We start from the raw sequence: 20,738 nt of genomic DNA, 5'->3' as shown, positions 1-20,738 counted from the left end.
ACCAAATGCCACCTAAACGCCACTCTTTTCCTTCCCGTTTTACTGAGCTGTCTGACATACAGCTTAAGCTTTAGGGGTTCCCTGGTGGCTCAGTGGGTAAAGGATCCGCCTGCAATGCGAGAGACCTGGGCTCGACTTGGGAAGATGCTGGTTTGGGGAGACGCCCTGGAGAAGGGAACGGCCACCCACTCCAGTATTCTGGCCTGGAGAATTTCATGGGACAGTGTAGCTCATGGGGTCACAAAGAGTCAGATACAACTGAGCGACTTTCACTTTCATGGTGTAAGTTTAAGGTGTGCAGCATAATATGACTCACATACATCATGTAGTGATCACAATACATTTAGTGGATATTCATCGTCTCATCTAGATTAAAAAATAAGAGAAAGAGAGAAAAGCTCTTCCTGTGCTAAGAACTCATGGGATTTACTCTTCTAACAATGTTCATATACCTACCATTCTGCAGTAGTAATTAATCATGCTTCTCATTACATCCTGAGTACTCATTTATCTTATCACTAGACAGTGAAAGTCGCTCAGTCATATCCGAGTCTTTGTGACCCTATACAGTCCATGGGATTCTCTAGGCCAGAATACTGGAGTGGGTAGCCTTTCCCGTCTCCAGCGGATCTTCCCAACCCAGGGATCCAACCCAGGTCTCCTGTATTGCAGGCGGGTTCTTTACTAGCTGAGCCACCACGGAAGCCCAAGAATACTGGAGTGGGTAGCCTATCCCTTCTCCAGCAGATCCTGCCAACCCAGGAATCAAACTAGGGTTTCCTGCATTAGAGGCGGATTCTTGACCAACTGAGCTATCAGGTAAGCCCTTATAACTAGAAGTTTGACCCTTCTGACCACTTTCATCCAATCCTCCACCCCCCTCCCCAACTCTGGTGATCACAAATCTGATCTTTTTTCTAAAAATCTGTTTGTTGAAGCATAGTTGACCTACAATACTGTGTATATTCCTGGAGTTCAACCTAGTGATTTGATGTTTCTATACATTACAAAATGATCACCTTGCTTCTCAAATATTCTTGAATTATTTCCTTCCTATCCTCTCTACTAACACCACTCTTGTTTAAGGAAGTCACAGATTTAAAACACCAACTATGGTTACCAAAGGGGAAAGGGGGGAGAGGATAAATGAGGAGTTTGGGATTAACATATATATACACACTACTACATATAAAATAATCAACAAGGACCTACTGTATAGCCCAGAGAACTCTACTCAATACTCTGTAAAAACCCGTATGGGAAAAGAATCTGAAAAAGAAAAAAAATTAATATGTGTGTGTGTGTATTCACAAAATTCTTGGATAGTTCCCTTGGCCTAAAAAAATCCATGCTATTCAGTGACTGAGTAAGGCCTGTGTAGATGTGGTTGCTCAGGCAGCCTGTCTGCCTGTTTTGCCTGTTTTGATAGTGAGCACAGTTCTAACTGGTGTTTCAATACCATATCAAGTCATTAAAAGAGTAGATAAGATAATTCATGACAAAATAAAAAGGCAAATGAATGAAAAAACATAAGGTATTCTACAATAAACAGGAGTTGTAGTATCAGAAATTATTAACAATTTAGAGAAAGATACACATTTCTAGAGACATGAAGAGAGTTAAAGAGAAAGAAGCAAAAGTTCTTTAGATTCCAAAATGGTCAAATGATGTAGCATGAAAGTTCAGTTAAAAAACCTACCTCATTCTTCAGTTATTTCACCACTTCAATGAGATCAACAAAAGACTGCCCAAGCAAACAATCTAGAACTACTAATTTTAATCTCCTGAGAGCAACGGTATATACTGATGAAACAACTACATCAATGCATACACCTTATTTTTTATGATTTTCCTCACATAAAATTTTCAGCACCATTTATGTGACAAAGAATGAACAAGCAATAAGAAGATATGAGTAGACTCATTACACTGCTGGTAGCAGTATAAAATGGCACAGCTGTTATGGAAAACTTTGGTAGTTTTTTATAAAATTAAACATTTAGTTATCATACACCCCACCAATCATATTCTTTGGCATTTATCCAAAAAAAGATCTATGTTCATTTAAAAACTTGTACATGAACATTCATAGCAGCATTACTGACAGTACCCAAACTGGAAGCAAGGCACACATACCTCAACAGACAAATGCTGAACTCTGGCACATCCATACAATGGAATACCCACTCAGCAATAAAACAGAAAGAACTGCTCACACTGACACACATGAAGACCTGAAAAGATCTTAAAGGCATTCTGCTTAGTGAATGGAAAAAAAAAAGGCAGATCTCAAATGATTCCATGTATATAGCATCCTCAACATGACCATACTACAGGGATGGACAGCTCATGCATGGCTACCAGGGAACAAGGACAAGGACACAGGTAGAAGTGTGTTCCCATAATAAAACAAGGTTTTGGATGTATCCAATAAACATTAACTGCCCTTGGACTTTCAAGTTTTAATTCAGGTCCTGTTTCCAGTGAAAGTATTCGCTAACTTGTCCCCTCAACTAGCTGATTCACTTCAGTTGGCAGTGAGGCTTCCCTTGCAGCTCACTCGGTAAAGAATCTGCATGCAGCGCAGGAGACCTGGGTTCGATCCCTGGGCTGGGGAGATCTCCTGGAGAAGGAAATGGCAACCCACTCCAGTATCCTTGCCTGGAAAATCTCATGGACTGAGGAGCCTGGCGAGCTGCAGTCCATGGGGTTGCAAAGAGTCGGGCACGACTGAGTGACTAACACAGTAAGGCAAAACACATAGCTACATCTGTCTCTGAGTCATCAAGATATCCTTACAGGAAGTCTAAAGAAAAGAGTCAGGATACAAAATCAAGCCTCGGAACCCACAGCAACTTTAACCTTAGCTGGCTAAAAGGAAATCTAGCTCTCAGCACTGAACAGGCAAAGACTATGCACAGGGCCAAGGACAGGCTGATAGTGCTTGTCAGGTGGAAAATACAGTCAAATGGTCAAAACACAACTGTACTGCCTTGATACTAGATCTCATCAACTGATTAACAGGCACACCTAAAGGGGGTGGGGGACAGCTATACCTAAATAACAGCTTTCTGAAGAGAAATGCTATCATATCAAATGCACACAATATCGACACATTATGATGCCCCCCCCCCAAAAAAAAAACCGGCATTCCTCACAAAATTGACAAAATAGAGGATTTATAGAATACCACCAGCTTAGCTAACCAACACCTATCATATGTTCCAAATTTTTCAAACAGAGTTAGACTTAAGCACTGCTCCTTGACTTTTACTTATCCCAAAATCTATCAAGCCCTCTAGAGGTAATCAGATAAAATTACCAATAACCTATTGCTGGAAACTGACAGAAGAAATCTTTTGCAAAGATGTGGTAAGTCTGCAAACGTGTGAAGTGCAAACATATCCAGACTGTAAAGAAAAGGTTTCAGAGTATTGCAGCACCAAGCACAACTTATTTGTCAACCTTCAATTTCCTCATGGGTTACAACAGTATCTACTCTCCCAGAATTGTGAAGATTACATGCACAACACTTACAGGGCAGCCTAGTATGCAATAAGTACAACATAACTATTAGGCTAAAAAACACTATAAGGATTATATTGTACAGCAAAGGGAGTAACAGCCAATATTTTATAGTAGCTTCCAAGGTGGTACTAGTGGTAAAGAATCCGTCTACCAAGGCAAGAGACGTAAGAAACATGGGTTCAGTCCCTGAGTCAGGAAGATCCCCTGGAGGAGGAAACGGCAATCTGGTCCAGTATTCTGGCCTAGCAAATTCCAATGACAGGTAGCCTGCTGGGCTACAGTCAGTGGGGTCACAAAGAGTTAGACACGACTGAGCGACTAAATAACAACAATCATTCTGCAGTATAATCTCTCATTTTACATAATGCCCTTATAAGGAGAAACGGCCTCATAAAGACTACTATTTGCAATAGTTAAGTAAGTAAAGTAAGTGTCAGTCGCTCAGTCGTCCCCGACACTTTGTGACCCCATGGACTGCAGCCCACCAGTTTCCTCTGTCCATGAGATTTTCCAGGCAAGGATACTGGAGTAGGTTGTCATTTCCTTCTCCAGGGGATCTTCCCAACCCAGGGATCGAAGCTGGGTCCCCTGCATTGCAGACAGATTCTTTACCAACTGAGCTACAAGGGAAGCCTACTATTTGCAGTAGTCCGAATCAAAACAAATTTTTTTTTCATGTTCTCACATATAAACACCTGCAAGCATGTATGGAGATTAAGTGGCTGAGAAAAAGAATGAAAGGGTTAAAACATGCAAACCCCTAATTATCTTGTTTTGCCTGACTGCCTCTTGGTTTCCAACATATCTGTTGGAACAAACAGACTTTCTTAATCATAGGTAGAGGTCCAATTTAGGATTTTTTCTGATCGCTTTAATGATTTTTTAGTTTAAGTAACTATAAAGAACCTGGTACCTGATTTAAATTTATATATATACATATATATGCAAAATATATTTCATTATTTCTTCTCATACTGTCAAAGCAGTAATATAAATATAGTACAAGACAAAGTGGGGATAGAAAAATAATCTGATAGCAGTGATTTAAAAGAACAAAAATAATCCTATAATCCCTATTTCAAATTTTGTCTGAGATTTTGGTTTGCTCATAGTATTTCATTCACTTTACCATAAAAACTGCAAAATTTTCAGGGACAATATTATTTTAACAATATTAATGTCTTAAATATTCAAGAAGAAAAGTGATGTTTCAAAGTCACATTTCCTTTTTCCTAACTACTTTTTAAAATAAGTAGATACATTTTTATCATTTTATCTTTTAAATGTACTGCAAAAACAGTCATTATGAAATAAACATGGAAATGCAAATAATCTGAATATAAAATAAACTACAAAAATAAATCAGCTCTTAGGGAAATTTACCTTTTGACTTTGCTCTAATGCAGTCTGGCACTACCACCCACCCCATCCCTGCTGGAAAAACAAACATCTCTAGGACTTTGATCATTTAATTTTTGCCCCCTTTACACTGCCTGACACAGTTGGTGCCCAATAAATACATGTTAAACTTTCCAAGAGACTTCAAACTTTCCATTAATAACCATCAAGACCATAATCCAAACTCTAGTACCCAGAAGTTTATCTGCATACATCAGGGCAACTGTACAATTTTCAATCAATCCATCACCAATGATAACTAGAAAAACAATTTTGGATGCCAAAGCAGATATTTCTTGACATAAAGTAGAAAATAATTACCATTAGCTAATTTAATCTACAAAAGAATCCAATGATTTGAAAAATACACAGGTTTAACATTTAAATATTTCCCCACCCTCCTATCTTCATAAATCAACTGGTCATCATTAAGAAACAACCATTTAAATAGATGTTTCATAACTTGATGTCAAAATTTAACTCCAAAAAATATTGTATGATTAGAAATCTGTTCATAATATACTGCTAAGCGCAGTGGGGGAAAAAACTCGTAACAAAACAGTATGTACCCTGTTATCCAGATATACATATGTATTTATAGGTATGTTTGCATCAGTCTATCATGCAAATATTAAAATTATAACACTGGTTATCACTATAAATTATAGAAATTATAACTTTCTAATTTATATTTCTCTGGGTCATTTTTATATTTTCTGTACAAATCTAAACTTTTCTCACAAAAGTCAGCAATAAAAACATTTTTTAAAAACTTTACTCCAAAAAAAAAAATCTTTACTCCACTAACCAAGGAATGTAGACTGTCTAAGATTTGAAGAAACATGCTTTCCCAACCATCTCTGATTTTCTGTGTAGTCAAATCAGGGAGAAAATAAACCAAATGCACTTATTATGGGACTTTGTGGAGAAGGCAATGTGGCACCCTACTCCAGTACTCTTGCCTGGAAAATCCCATCGATGGAGGAGCCTGGCGGGCTGCAGTCCGTGGAGTGTCTGAGGGTCGGACACGACTGAGCGATTTCACTTTCACTTTTCACTTTCATGCATTGGAGAAGGAAATGGCAACCCACTCCAGCATTCTTGCCTGGAGAATCCCAGGGACGGGGGAGCCTGGTGGGCTGCCGTCTATGGGGTTGCACAGAGTCGGAAACGACTGAAGTGACTTAGCAGTAGCAGCAGCATGGGATTTTGACTTGCATGATATTCTCTGAGTGCTTTCAGAAAAGTGGGGGACAGAATAAAAGTAAGCAAAAACACTAAATAATTATTATTTTAAAAATTACTGTTTTAACACAACAAAAATTACTGTTTAAGGCTGGAACTTTTCAAGTGATTTATAATCTTTCAACTGATTTACAATCTCTTTGGTAAAATAAAACTTCATATATGATTAAGACAATCCAATTAAAAAAACAGGCAAAGAATTTGCAAAACATTTCTTCAAAGATACAGTACTGGCTGATAAACACATGAAAAGATGCTCATCATTGGGTTTTCCTGGTAGCTCATCTGGTAAAGAATCCGCCTGCAGTGCAGGAGACCCTGGTTCAATTCGTGGGTTAAGAAGTTTCCCTGGAGAAGGGAGAGGTTACCCACTCCAGTATTCTTGAGCTTCCCTGGTAGCTCAGCTGGTACAGTATCTGCCTGCAATCTGGGAGATCTGGTTTCGATCCCTGGGTTGGGAAGATGCCCTTAAGAAGGGAACAGCTACCCACTCCAGTGTTCTGGCCTGGAGAATTCCACAGGCTGAATAGTCCATGGGGTCGCAAATACTCGGACACACGACTGAGTGACTTTCACTAATCATTAGGGAAATGCAAGTCAAAACCACAGTAAGATACAACTTCACACTCACTAGGATGGTTAAAATCAGAGGAAGACAATGTAACAAGTGCTGAAGAGAATGTAGAGGGACTGGAGCAGTCCTGCCCTGCTGGCGGGAATGGAAAATGGCCCAGGCAGCAATGCCTCAAAAATCCTTAACACAGAGCTACCACAGGACTTGATAATTCCATCTCTAGGCAGGCGTATGTGGTCAACACAAAACCTTGTATGCAGATTTCACACCAGCACTGTTCACAATAGCCAAAAAGTAGAATCAATTAATGTCCATCAACTACAAAATGAAAACAAAATGTGGCACAGCCATCCAACAGAATATTATTTGGCAACAGGAAAAAGAATGGATACATGCTATAGAATGAATAGACTCTGAAAACATGCTACATGAGAGAAACCAGCCACAGAAGGCCACACATTATAAAAGTCCATTCATATCATACGATGTCCAGAAGAGACAACCCACAGAGATAAAAAATAGATGAGTGGTTACCTAGGACAAGGGCTAGGGGGAGGGCAGAAATGGGACTGATAATGGGGTACAGAGTTTCTTTGGGGGATGATGCAAATATTCTGGAATTAGATTGTGGTGATGGTTGTACACCTCTGTGAATATACTAAAAACAGAAATGTGCACTTCAAATGGGCAAATTTTAAAATACATCAAATTTATCTCCATGAAGCTAACAGGATGTTACCAACAGGGAAAATAGGTGCATGATAGACTTTATATATTATCTTTGCTTAACTTTTCCATAAATCTACAACCTCTAAAATGAAAGATACAAATATGCAAATTAGTAGACAAAATCATGTAATATACATAGTGGAAGTATGAGGTAAGCTAAAGCTGCAGCACAGCAGTTTAGAAAGACACACACACAGTGCCTCAGACAAAACCACACTGAATAAATATTAGATGTAAAAAAATGAGGTTAGGCCTTGTCCACAGGGTTACAAAACGAAACAGCTAGAAGGAAGAACAGAACTCACAGAACTGGAACAAGTTCATCGTTCACTTAGCCAGACCCAACTTTCCTTTTCCCACTTACCTACAACGTTCCAAATAAATTTACTTTCAGACAACCCAAAAATTTTCAGGAAGAAGTCTACACAGAGAAGAAAATGCACAACACTGCCTCTTTATCAATGTAAAATTACTCTCTCTGTGGGCTTCCCTGGTGGCTTGGGTGGTAAAGAATTTGCCTGCAACACGGGAGACCCGGGTTTGATCCCTGAGTTGGGAAGATCCCCTGGAGAAGGGAATGGCAACCCACTCCAGTATTCTTGCCTAGAGAATCCATGGACAGAGAAGCCTGGTGGGCTACAGTCCGTGGGGTGCAAAGTTGGACACAACTGAGCAACTAAGCACACACACACATAGGAAAGTGTTTTAACACAATTCTGCCTCATCTAAAAGGCTCAAGACCTTACTGTCTCCAGATTACACTTTATTACAGGGCTCAAGATTCAGATTACTGATGAAACATAAAAGATGTCAAGATTTGTTTTCAATCGCTTCTAAGATAAGTAATAGAGCACTCAAAGTGTGCTCTACACAAAGCGTGCTCTAAGCAGGGCACAGAGTGACTAGAAAGGGGCATGAAGGAATCCTACGGAGAGGAAAATGTTCTAAGTCTTGATCCGACTGGTGATGGACAGAGAAGCCTGGAGTGCTGCAGTCCATGGGGTTGCAAAGAGTCAGACATGCTTGAGCGACTGAACTAACTGAACTGACTGGTGATTACGTATACAGCAGCATACACATGTAAAAATTCAGTAAGCTATACAGACATCTTAGATTTGTGCATTTACTAGAAATTATACCTCAAATTTTTTACATGACATTTTTTAAAAGATTCCAAAGAATGACCTCATTATTCCAAGATATGGGAGGTAAGAAGAGTCAGATTTTGTTTTCTTTTAGTAAAAACAATCGAGCATGGAGAAGTAAAGTAATTCACTTTATTTTCTTCTGTCAAAATGAAGAAGAAAAACAGGTCTTCCAACTCTCTGCTATCACTGATCTAACCAATGTGTGTCAAAGGCAATTGAGTTTGAATCTCAAGATCTTTCTACTGAGAATAAAAAAAAAAGTCGGAAAACATAGAAGACATAACCAATCCTAGTTCAGCAAGTCACCCGGAATAAGGCTAGAAAACTGAGCGACCAAATCAACAGCCTCTCCATCCTCAACGCCATATTCTTATTCCCAAATAAGAAAAATATTTCTGTCTAGAACTGGTTGTGAAATAATTGCAAAGCATGCAAAAGAAGTTCACAGGTTCACACTTCCTCTAAAAACTAACACAGTGCTACCTCTTGCCTCATTCTGTGGTTTTTGTAAGAGTCTCAGGACTATACTCCCTGGCCTTCATTTTGGGCCATTTACACGTCTTGAGTAAGACAGGTAGAAGCATAAAGGTTACACCTCAATGAACCAAGGTAAACGCTGGCTCTTATTTTATGGTCATAAAGCTTTAGAGTTGGACTAGATCTGAGAAGTCAATTATTCAGTTAAAGAACAAAGAAACTAAATCCTAAAATGGTTAAGTGTCAGTCGCTAAGTCGTGTCTGACTCTTTGTGACCCACGGAATTCTCCAGGCAAGCATACTGGAGTGGGTAGCCATTCCCTTCCCCAGGGGATCGTCCCGACCAGGGATCAAACCCAGGTCTCCTGTATTTCTGGCAGATTCTTTACCATCTGCATCACCAAAGTTCAAAAAGGGTTAAGAGACTTGCCTAATATCTCAGAGCTAAACAGGTAGAATAGTCAAAGTTGAATCCAGCCTTCTATTCATCACACCACACCTATTCTCTCTGTCCACACAAAAGCTGGATATCACCTTATCTAAAGTGATAATTATACTCTGGAAAAAAGTTGTTCATATTATGCAAAGCCTCACACTTATCTGTCCCACAGCACTAATATTTTAATTTATAATCAGAATTATAACTATCAGGCAGTCAGTACCTTCTTTTCTCAGCAAGAAAAGTCTCCTTGGTAAACTGAATAAATATCAAAATATTACTTGGTAAGTGAACACTCAGAGATAAGAGAAGCCATGCAACACAGTCCAAAAAGAAATATACCATCTTTAACACTGCTCTCTCACTGACACAAAAATCTCCAAAACCTATGCCTGAGGCAAAAGAAAAACAGCATTATAATATTATCCTATTTATGTAAAATTACTTCATATATACACATCTATATGTGTATATACTTGTAAAAAGTGATGTATAGAAAAATGTTTACAAAACTATAATGGTAATCATCCATATGGGATAGAATTTCAGATTAATCTGAACTGAAAAGGAAGAAGAAAAACTGTCACTGTTTGCATGTTTACATGCAAACAAAAAAGAACAAACAGTTACACTGTTTACATGATACTATACATAGGAAGTCCTAAAAAACTCAGAAAACAGTAAGACACTGACAAAAGAAATTGAAGACAACACAAACAGATAGGAAGATATACCATGTTCATGGATTTGAAGAATGCGTAACATACATCATAATTTGATTTATATACATCATGAAATGATTATCATAGTAAGTTTAATAAAAAGCCATCGCCTCATATAGGTAACAAAATTAAAACACTAGGAGAAAAATATTTTTTTCTTGGGATGAAAACTCTTAGGATTTACCATCTCAACAACTTTCATATGTAATATAAAGCAGTGTTAATTATAGTTATCATGTTGTACATTACATCCCTACTGCTGCTACTGCTAAGTCACTTCAATCGTGTTTGACTCTGCGCGACCCCATAGACAGCAGCCCACCAGGCTCCCCCGTCCCTGGGATTCTCCAGGCAAGAACACTGGAGTGGGTTGCCATTTCTAGTACTTATCTATAACTGGAAGCTAGTATCTTTTGACCGCCTTTATTCAACAGCCCCCTCGCCTCCACCCATCCCCCTCACCTCCAGTAACAAACCTAATCTTTGCTATGAGTTTGTGTTTTTGAAGTATAACCAACGATACTGTTATTTCCTGTTATACAACAGTGATTCAGTATTTCTATAGTACATTTTAAACTGATCACCATAATGAATCTAGTTACACTACATCACCATAAATGATGTTACAAAGTTATTAACTATACTCCCCCAATTTTACATTTCACACCCATGACACATTTTGTTTTGCAGCTGGAAGTTTGTACTTAATCTCCCTCACCTATTCCTTTTTTCCCTCTCCTCTCTAGTTTACTTTTTAAGTGGCAAGTCTGTCATCTCATTTTAGAACCACAAAAAAGAAAAGTTTAATTACTAAAACACGGTAAAAGAAAGTTATTTCTGCAAACTAGAAAAGAAAAAGGCAATTCTTATTTCAGAATACTTGAAAGAGTAATGTAAATTCTCTAGGTACTAAAAGAAATTAAGCAAACTCTAAATAAAATCAGATTGAAATTGAAAATCATAATGCATTTACATTGTCTGAAATATGACATATGTAAACACAGGAAAAATATATGACATTTTTTAAAAAGTTTGGTCAACTGGCCAAATTTTTCTAAACCTATCTTAAGAGAACAATGGGAAAAAAAAAGCTTAAATAGTATTCCCAAGAACCCAAACTATACTGCACATGGCACCATTTAGGGATCTACATGACTAGAAAAATGATCGTCATTTTATGAGGCTCCCATTCTATCCTGTTTGGACTGGTGCTAAGAAATCTTGTTAATAAACAGCCAGTCCCAACTAAAAATGAGGAGAAAATCTAAGGTAACTCAACTGAAGGAAGAACATATGGCCAAGGAAATAACCGAAGCCACAGAGAATCGGTTATTTCTTGGCACTTTCCAATTCAGTCTATCTGGTGACTCTGTTTGCTTGCTTTCAAGAAACTGACTTGAAGGCCAGCTGAAACTAAATTTTGAAAAATAAGGCTAAGAATAAACTGAGTCACAGATTCAGGGCCAGGATTCTAATGATTTTAAAAGATAAGACATGAGATTGGGCTTCCCTGGTGGCTTAGACGGTAAACAATCTGCCTGCAATATGGAAGACCTGGGTTTGCTCCCTGGGTTGGGAAGATCCCCTGGAAGAGGGAAAGGTTACCCATTCCAGTATTCTCACCTGGGAAATCCCATGGACAGAAGAGCCTGGCAGGCTACAGTCCCTGGGGTCGCAGAGACTCAGACACTGCTGAGCGACTAACATTTTCAACATTTGGGTGAGTAGTTGGGAAATCCTCTGATCTTAAGAAAGTGCATCTGATTCATTTATTCAATTCAGTTCAGTCACTTAGTCGTGTCCAACTCTTTGCGACCCCATGGACTGTAGCACATCATGCTTCCTTGTCCATCACCAACTCCCAGAGCTTACTCAAACTCATGTCCATCGTGTCAGCGATGCCATTCAACCATCTTATCATCTGTCCTTACCTTCTCCTCCCACCTTCAGTTCTTTCCCAGCATCAGGGTCTTTTCCAGTGAGTCAGTTCTTCCCATCAGGTGGCCAAAGTATTGGAGTTTCAGCTTCAGCATCAGTCTTTCCAATGAATATTCAGGACTGATTTCCTTTAGGATGGACTGGTTGGAACTCCTTGCTGTCCCACGGACTCTCAAAAGTCTTCTCCAACACCACAGTTCAAAAGCATCAATTCTTTGGCACTCAGCTTTCTTTATGGTCCAACTCTCACATACAATGACTTCTGGAAAAAATCATAGCTTTGACTAGACGGACCTTTGTTGGCAAAGTAACATCTCTGCTTTTTAATATGCTATCTAGGTTGGTCATAACTTTTATTCTAAGGAGCAAGCGTCTTCTTAAAATTTCATGGCTGCATGGTTTTTATTAGTAAACCTTTATTAGCCCACAGGACAGAAGAGCCTGGTGGACTACAGTCCACGGGGTCACAAAGAGTCAAACATGACTGAGAGACTTAGCACACACAGAGATTCTAATTAGTTTACATAGGTAGCTGGCAGCAAAGGCTAGAACTGACTTTCTAACTCCTAGAAGAGAACAGATGTTTACTGAGTGCCTAACATGTGCCACATGGAACAACAGACTGGTTCCAAATAGGAAAAGGAGTGCGTCAAGGCTGTATATTGTCACTCTGCTTATTTAACTTCTATGCAGAGTACATCATGAGAAACACTGGGCTGGAAGAAGCACAAGCTGGAATCAAGATTGCTGGGAGAAATATCAATAACCTCAGATATACAGATGACACCACCCTTATGGCAGAAAGTGAAGAGGAACTAAAAAGCCTCTTGATGAAAGTGAAAGAGCAGAGTGAAAAAGTTGGCTTAAAGCTCAACAATCAAAAACTAAGATCATGGCATCTGGTCCCATCACTTCATGGGAAATAGAGGTGAAACAGTGGAAACAGTGTCAGACTTTATTTTTGGGGGCTCCAAAATCACTGCAGATGGTGACTGCAGCCATGAAATTAAAAGAAAGCTTACTCCTTGGAAGGAAAGTTATGACCAACCTAGACAGCATATTCAAAAGCAGAGATATTACTTTGCCAACAAATGTCCGTCTAGTCAAGGCTATGGTTTTTCCAGTGTATGGATCTGAGAGTTGGACTGTGAAGAAAGCTGAGCGACGAAGAATTGCTGCTTTTGAACTGTGGTGTTGGAGAAGACTCTTGAGAGTCCGTGGACTGCAAGGAGGTCCAACCAGTCCATCCTAAAGGAGATCAGTCCTGGGTGTTCATTGGAAGGACTGATGCTAAAGCTGAAACTCCAATACTTTGGCCACTTCATGCAAGAGTTGACTCACTGGAAAAGACCTGATGTTGGGAGGGATTGGGGGCAGGAAGAGAAAGGGATGACAGAGGATGAGATGGCTGAATGGCATCACTGACTCGATGGACATGAGTTTGAGTGAACTCCGGGAGTTGGTGATGGACGGGGAGGCCTGGCGTGCTGAGATTCATCGGGCCGCAGAGCCGGACACGACTGAGCGACTGAACTGAACTGAATGTGTGCTGAGAGCTCAGCTAGGCGCTCTTAGACCAGTGCTCACTACTGTATACCAAGACACTTCCTGTAGAGGTCCAAACACGTAAGGCTAGTGTGCTTAGTGGCTCAGTCGATTCCGAGTCTTTGCAACCATGGATTGTAGGCTGTCGGGCTTCTCTGTCCGTGGAATTCCTTAGGCAAGAACACTGGAGTGGGTAGCCATTCTTGTCTCTAGGGGATCTTCCTGAACCTGGGTCTCCTTCATTGCATGAGGATTCTTTACCATCTCTGCATCAAAGGCCCTACTTAAAGCTTACATTCTCTGTAAAGAAACTTTTGTATTAGGACAAGGCAGTGACCACATCTCTAACAAGCATACTAAAATAAGCAGATAGAGGTGTGGAAAACAAATTTTAAGTAGGAATGAATTTGGAATTCCAAACAATTTACCCTTCCTTCCTATGAAAATTCACATGTGGTTTACCATTAAAAAGATTAAAACTACCAAAAGACATCTCTACCCAAATTTCATGACCCAACAGGTCTAAGAAAAACAAGCCTTATTCCTGTTGGAAAAATGATCTTTTTGTCACATTACACTAAGAATGAGCTCTGTCATGGGATTACAGTACAGTCATCTGAGGACAAAAGTCTAGGCAAAAAAAGAACTGATACTGGAATATGATAATGATCCCTGAGGAAAATGACATCTAGCTGTTTTCAATGGTACCTTTCATCTAAGAATCTCAAAACAAATGCTATTTACATTACCAAGAATCAAAATGGTGGCATCACAGCCCAATAAAGAAACAAATCAGTGACCTCGAGGGAACTCACTACTGATGTTCTGAAACTCAGCCCTCTACTCTAAAAGCAAAATCTAGTTTTATGTAATCGTACTATGGATGAGATGGTTGGATGGCATCACTGACTCAATGGACATGAGTTTGAGCAAACTCAAGGAGATAGTGAAGGACAGGAAGCCTGGTGTGCTACAGTCCATGGGGTCGCAAAGAGTTGGACATGACTTAGCGAATGAACAACAACAATATGATATCGTAAGAAATATATATTTGGTCTTTACCTCCAGTTCCTGACACACAGCTCCTAAAACCCTTTAAATTTCCTGAGTTAGAGCAGTGTCTTTTGTTATTCAAAACAAGCCCCTTTCAACCAGACCTGAGTTTATGCTCACAAGATGACTCTTGGCGGGGCACCCCGAGATAGCATCCGGATGGGAGGTGGCTGCAAGAGGAACTATCCCTGTGATTAGAGGTTTGCAGCTTTCAGGTTCTGCCCCCAATCTGGGGAAGGGAGACAGGCTGGACAGAGTTAGCCACCCATGTCAGTGATTCAACCAATCATTCCCGGGTGACGGAAACTCCACAAACTCCCTAAACAAAGGGGTTCCAGGAGCTTCCGGATGGATGAGCACAAGGAACCAGAGGGTGGTGCACCTGCAGGGGGCAGGGAGGCGCCCCACACCTGCCCATGCATCTCTTACAGTTAACTGTTTCTGAGCTGTATCCTTTTTGACAAATCTGTAAATGTAAGCAATGTGTTTTTTTCTGAGTTTTGTGAGTCAACCCAGTGAATTACTGAAACTGAGAAGGGGGTCATGGGAACCACAGAATTTGTAGCAAAGTCAGAGAGGATAACAGGTGACCCAAGACTTACAACTGGTGTCTACCTTGGGGGTCTTATGAAACCGAACTTAACTTATCGATCTGACACTAACTCCAGGGAGATAGTGTAAGAGGTGAACTGAATTGTTGGACACCCAGTTGGTATGGAAATAAACAACTGTGGTGTGGAAAAACCCACACAAAAGTAGTTAATTCCTGGTCTGCATTTGTAAAGCTTGAAGATACAAATGGGTTTGTTGATATAAACTCCCAGCTTACCTTGCTGCATACATACAAATAATAAACCCTCCAATTTAAGCAATGTTGTCAGAATAGTTGCTACTAATAATAATTAGCATTAATTTTATGCCATCTATGTGCTTTGCACCAGGCTTTAAACTTAGAATAAATTATTTCCAGTATATATACAATTCTGAAAGGTAAACACTGCCAACAGCAGATGAGAAAATTAAGTCTCATCATTAAACTTCCCACTGTACATAGCAAGTAGCAGAGATGGGGGTGAAATCTAGTCTTAACAGACAAATCCCTGCCTTCTTCTACACTATAGCAGCCTTTACTTTTTACATGGAGTGTAACATCATAAACTCTAACAATCCTTGAGGATAACACATCTTAAATTATTCCCATGAAAGGCTAGTCGTACGTAAGAGATGCTCTGTGGAAAAAATAATTATAAAGTAAAAATGAAATTTCATGTACAGATCTAGTATTCTACTTCTGTGCTTTCCACACTTAAGGAAACTGCCTTTTTAATCTGTACTCTCAGGCTGGTTGGCAGACATTTCATTTTATTTCTTCCCCAGTTATTAAGGAACTAAGTCAACAAGATTTTCATTACTTTCTCATCATTGCCAACATTAGCACTAAGGAGAGAGAACATTTGAAGTTAGAAAACCGTAAGAGCTGTGAGGGATGAGAAAACTCACGCAGTCCAGACTCTAGCAGGGGTTCCTCTCACTATCTCCAGAAGACGAGCATCCAGCCTGTATCTGAGTATCTCTAATGACAGAGACCTCACAATTCACCTGCTCCACTGTTGGACAGATCCTATGTGTGAAAGGTCTTCCCCGGGGTGGGATGAAATTCACCTCCACTGATGTAGTTTCCCCCTGCTATTGCCCTCTGCTGTAATACAGATGAGAAGCCTGCTCCTGTTGCTTAAAGCTCTTCAAAATGTATCTAGATAGTTGAGTTTTCAAGTATTAGCTTCCATAGCAAAATAGCACCTGATTCTGCTACTCTTCTTCACTAGATAAAGATGGCTAGAGCTCTCATTATCTGTGAGATTTAGATTAACATTGTCCCACCAAAGTATAAGTCCCTAAGGGGACACAATACCCAAGACACAATCTGACAGTACAAGAACAAAGGGACTGGTGCTCCTTTTAATCTAACATTGCACATCTATAAACGTTCATCAATGTCAGCTGCTTTTCACAGCCACTTCACACTACTTCAGATTATGGTGGCTGCCAAATGAAAAACAAACTATTTGGGACCAGATCATTTAACAGGAATACCCTAAGTAATTCATGTGCACATCAAAGCTTGGAAAGTACTTCCATTTGTTGTTCAGCTGCTAACTACTTACATAAGGCACCATAAGAACCCACCCTTCCCAACCCTTGCCATTCCTCATACACGTTTGTGTCTCAGGACCTTTGCACTTGCCATTTGCTACGCCTGGCATGCTCTTCTCATATTTCTACATTTCTCCGTCATCTCTTTCAAGACTTTACTAAAATGTCACCCTCTCTGTAAGGTTGTCTGTGGTCACTGAATATATCCCTCCCCTCAGTGAGCCCATTCCCCTTTCCCACTTTGACTTTTCTCATCAGAACTGGTCACCATAGGTTAAAAACTGCATTTTTACTTATTTTGTTTATTCTGTCTCCCTATATATTTATTATACAACATAAGCTCTATAAAAGCAGAGATTTTTGTCAGCTTTCTTCCCCAGTGCCTAGAAGATAGTAAGAATTCAATAAATATTTTAAATACATTAAATAAACAAATGAAGTCTCTCTTCAAAACTACCAAAAGACCTTGTAAAATGCTTCCTTATCACACAAATTGAAGTTTTCTCAGCATTACATTACACAAATCTGCTTTTTAAAATATAATGAGAACCTACTATGTAATTAGGCACTATAAACACTAATATTCAACCATAACTAAGCATGGGGATTTAAAAGCTGATTCATGACTAGGCTGTACCATCAAAACTTTGTAGAAATAAAAACTGAGTCTCTGAGTGAAAATAAAAGAGATGCCTACAGCTTTCCACAATGCAGTAACAAGCCTTTATATTGATAAAAACAGTCTTCCACACAAATTGTTTCACTTGATCCTTAACAATCTCGTAAGTTTTGTGTAAAACAAATAATAACACATTTTAAAGATAAGAAAATGAACATGCTTTAACTCTCAAAGTATGGCCATAATAATGTCAAAACTAGGACTGAAGTGTCTCAATTTTTAGTTCAAAACTGTATAATATCACATCTCTTCTTGCAAATGATACTGAACCAGACTATAAAATCACATAGCCATATATTATGCTGGAGACAATAAGCTTTCCCAAACTACCCAGTGCCTCTGCAAAATGGGGGCAAACAAAATATTCAATTCATCAAAGTCATGATCTCAACTTGAAGTATAAAAATTCAAACTGCTTCTTCCTGTTACTTATTAGACTAACCCAGAGCCCAGTGACATTCACCAAGATGTAAGAAATGAGCTTGTTATATTATACATCAGGAAAGTTATTACTAGGACTTCCCTGGTGGTCCAGTGATTAAGACTCTGCACTTCCAATGCTGGGGGCATGGACTCGATCCCTGATTGGGGAGCTAAGATTCCACATACAGTGTGCTGTGGCCCAAAAAACATAAAGGAGAGAAACTTACTGAGCTATGATGACTGCTACAAATAAAGGAAGAACAGGAGTAAGGAAGATGGAGTAAATGAATGAATGAGAACTGAGTTCCACTGAGGAAAGAGGCAGTGTTATGATGTCATACTGCTCTAAGTGATGTAATTTTGCAATAGAAGAAAAAAAGACATACCTCCTCAAAATCCAAGCACAACAGCTTTCCTTCCTTTGCATAGATGAGGATGAACAGTTATAATCCAGAATGTTCCCAAATATTTATTTTTTTAAAAGACAGAGAAATAGAAAATCCATGTGAAAAGACATCCAATCTGGGAAGATGGAGACTGTCTTCTAAGTCTTATGATCAAGAGCAGCTGTTCACCAACTGTCAGAATCTGAAGAAAGTGCTGTCGGTGTGTCTTCTCAAGAGAGTAATACCTGCTGGGACAGACAAGCAAGAAGAAAAAAAATTACTACTGAATGCAAGTGTCTGGCTAGCAAACAATTAGCAGTTGTTAGTCTGCAAGATTTTTCAAGTTGATAAAATGTGTATCAGAAGATCACATGGAGATAAATACAAGTGACTAGCCCATCCAGGCTGGGGTTATCAATAACAGCAGCAATCCAGCTCTCTGGTCAATAATAAATAAGCAGTAAAGAAAATATAAAAATCTATCTCACATTTTCTATCTCAAGATGATGGTCATATCATACAACTAAACACAGGCAAATAATATTAGTCTGCCAAAGACACCAAAGCACTCTGCTAACTTTATAAATACTGTACAACTACCAACGCAGATGTCTATGTCAGCAGAAAATATAGAATAATCTTGCAAACAATACATATTTAGGTCTGAAAGGAAAGCAAAGTTGATGTGGAAGTGAAGAAATATTTCTAAAGTGTTTAAAAAAAAAAAAAAACAGACTGTCAACCTGGAATTCTATGCCCAGAGAAAACAGCCTTGATAAATCAAGGCACGTTAAAGACTTCTTCAAACAGACAAAAATCCATGAAAGGATCCATCACCAGCAAATCTGAAGTACAAGAAATGTTAAAAGAAGTCCTTCTTTCAGAAGGAAAACATACCAGGTAGAAGTCTAGAACTACACAGAAAAAAGAGCACTGGAAATGGTAAATAGAATACACATACAGTACTGGACAGAGGCTTTTACTATAATCAGATAGCCGATTCACCCACTTATTAAAATAAAGAAAAAATACTAAAAAGATACATATAACACACATATCTTCCAAAATAAAGAACCCTGATTAACAGAACTCATTTCCCATCACACATTCCTGTAAACTAGAGAGTCAATATTATCATTTTTACAAAAAGAAGTCTCAAGGTACAAGCTATTTGTCCAGTAGTAGTGAGTCTTTTAAGGATGTGAAATTAAAATATTCTTGGTTCTAGTCCAGTGTTCTATACACAAACTCTTTTAAAGTGCCTGCCTGAAAAGAATTTCTTGGACTAAATTATGATGGCAGTTGATACATAATTTATCTATTTCCCATCATCTCCAGGGAATCCCAAAGTCACTTAAGACACTACAAAGATAGCAAAGAATGTTTCTCGCTTTCAATAAATCTGAAAAACAACATTAGCTTTTAAATAAATTGGTCAGGTTACTCTAAACTTTCTAGAAGAAGAAAACATTTGCCAGGTCTTCTTGAGGAAAATTAATTTGTCAAAGCAGTGAGAGCAAAACAAAGCTTCAAGGCTGGAATAGGAAAAAGAAAACACTAATATTTAATGCCACTCTATCATAGTCCAAACCTCAGAGGGAATGTGGTTAGTAAGAATAAAACCTCTATAAAATCATTGATGCCAAACAGATTACAGAATGGGAATCCTGCCTACTATCCCTCTAAATACAAAATGTTAAACACAATTCATACATTCAGAGATTCCTCAAGACTACAGGCAGATCTTATAATAAAACTTCACAGTGAGTGAATCTCACTCTCTGAAAGACTAAATGGTACACAACATAATTCAGGAAATTCCTCTTAACAGAATTCAAAGGGAAAGCTACTAATGTCACCCTATCAGGACCAACTTTCTTTACTGTGCGAAGACAGCAGAAAAATTAAGTGATTTCAGTATTCAATGATGAATATCATGCCAAGAGAAGAGTATCATTCTTTCAGCACTTTACCACAAGTAAGCCATCAAGTACCCTGCCTCTTATTAAAAAAGTAAAGTTTATCAAAAGAAATATATTGGTTATAAGCCTAAGAGATTGTAAAACATATGTTCAAACAAAAAACTTATACATGAATGTTCACTGCAGCATGATTCATAACAGTCAAACAGTGAAAACACCACCAATGTCCATCACTGACAAATGATTCAACAAGATGTGGTATATTCATACAATGAATCATGACTCAGCTACAAGAAAGACATAAATACTAAAACATGCTACAACATGGATCAACCTTAAAAACATCAAGTAAAAGAAGCCAGAAACAAAAGGCCATAT

At 38.8% G+C, this 20,738-nt stretch overlaps 1 protein-coding gene across 5 annotated transcripts in view; it reads right to left on the bottom strand.

Moving 5' to 3' along the window:
* TMCC1 (transmembrane and coiled-coil domain family 1) overlaps positions 1 to 20,738 on the bottom strand; it is a 156,335-nt gene that overhangs the window by 126,926 nt on the left and 8,671 nt on the right. For 3 of the 5 annotated variants that reach the window (XM_018067169.1, XM_018067172.1, XM_018067168.1), the window contains one exon: positions 18,439 to 18,683. The gene's annotated coding sequence lies outside the window, so the exon portion shown is untranslated. Of the gene's footprint in view, positions 1 to 18,438; positions 18,687 to 20,738 lie in introns of all 5 variants that reach the window. The other 2 variants (XM_018067170.1, XM_018067171.1) reach the window with 1 other exon arrangement.

This window comes from Capra hircus, chromosome 22, assembly GCF_001704415.2.
Source record: "Capra hircus breed San Clemente chromosome 22, ASM170441v1, whole genome shotgun sequence".
In the NCBI taxonomy this organism is placed as follows: domain Eukaryota; kingdom Metazoa; phylum Chordata; class Mammalia; order Artiodactyla; family Bovidae; genus Capra; species Capra hircus.
The sequence above is the reverse complement of the archived record's forward strand: the minus strand, read 5'-3'. Positions and strand labels throughout refer to the sequence as shown.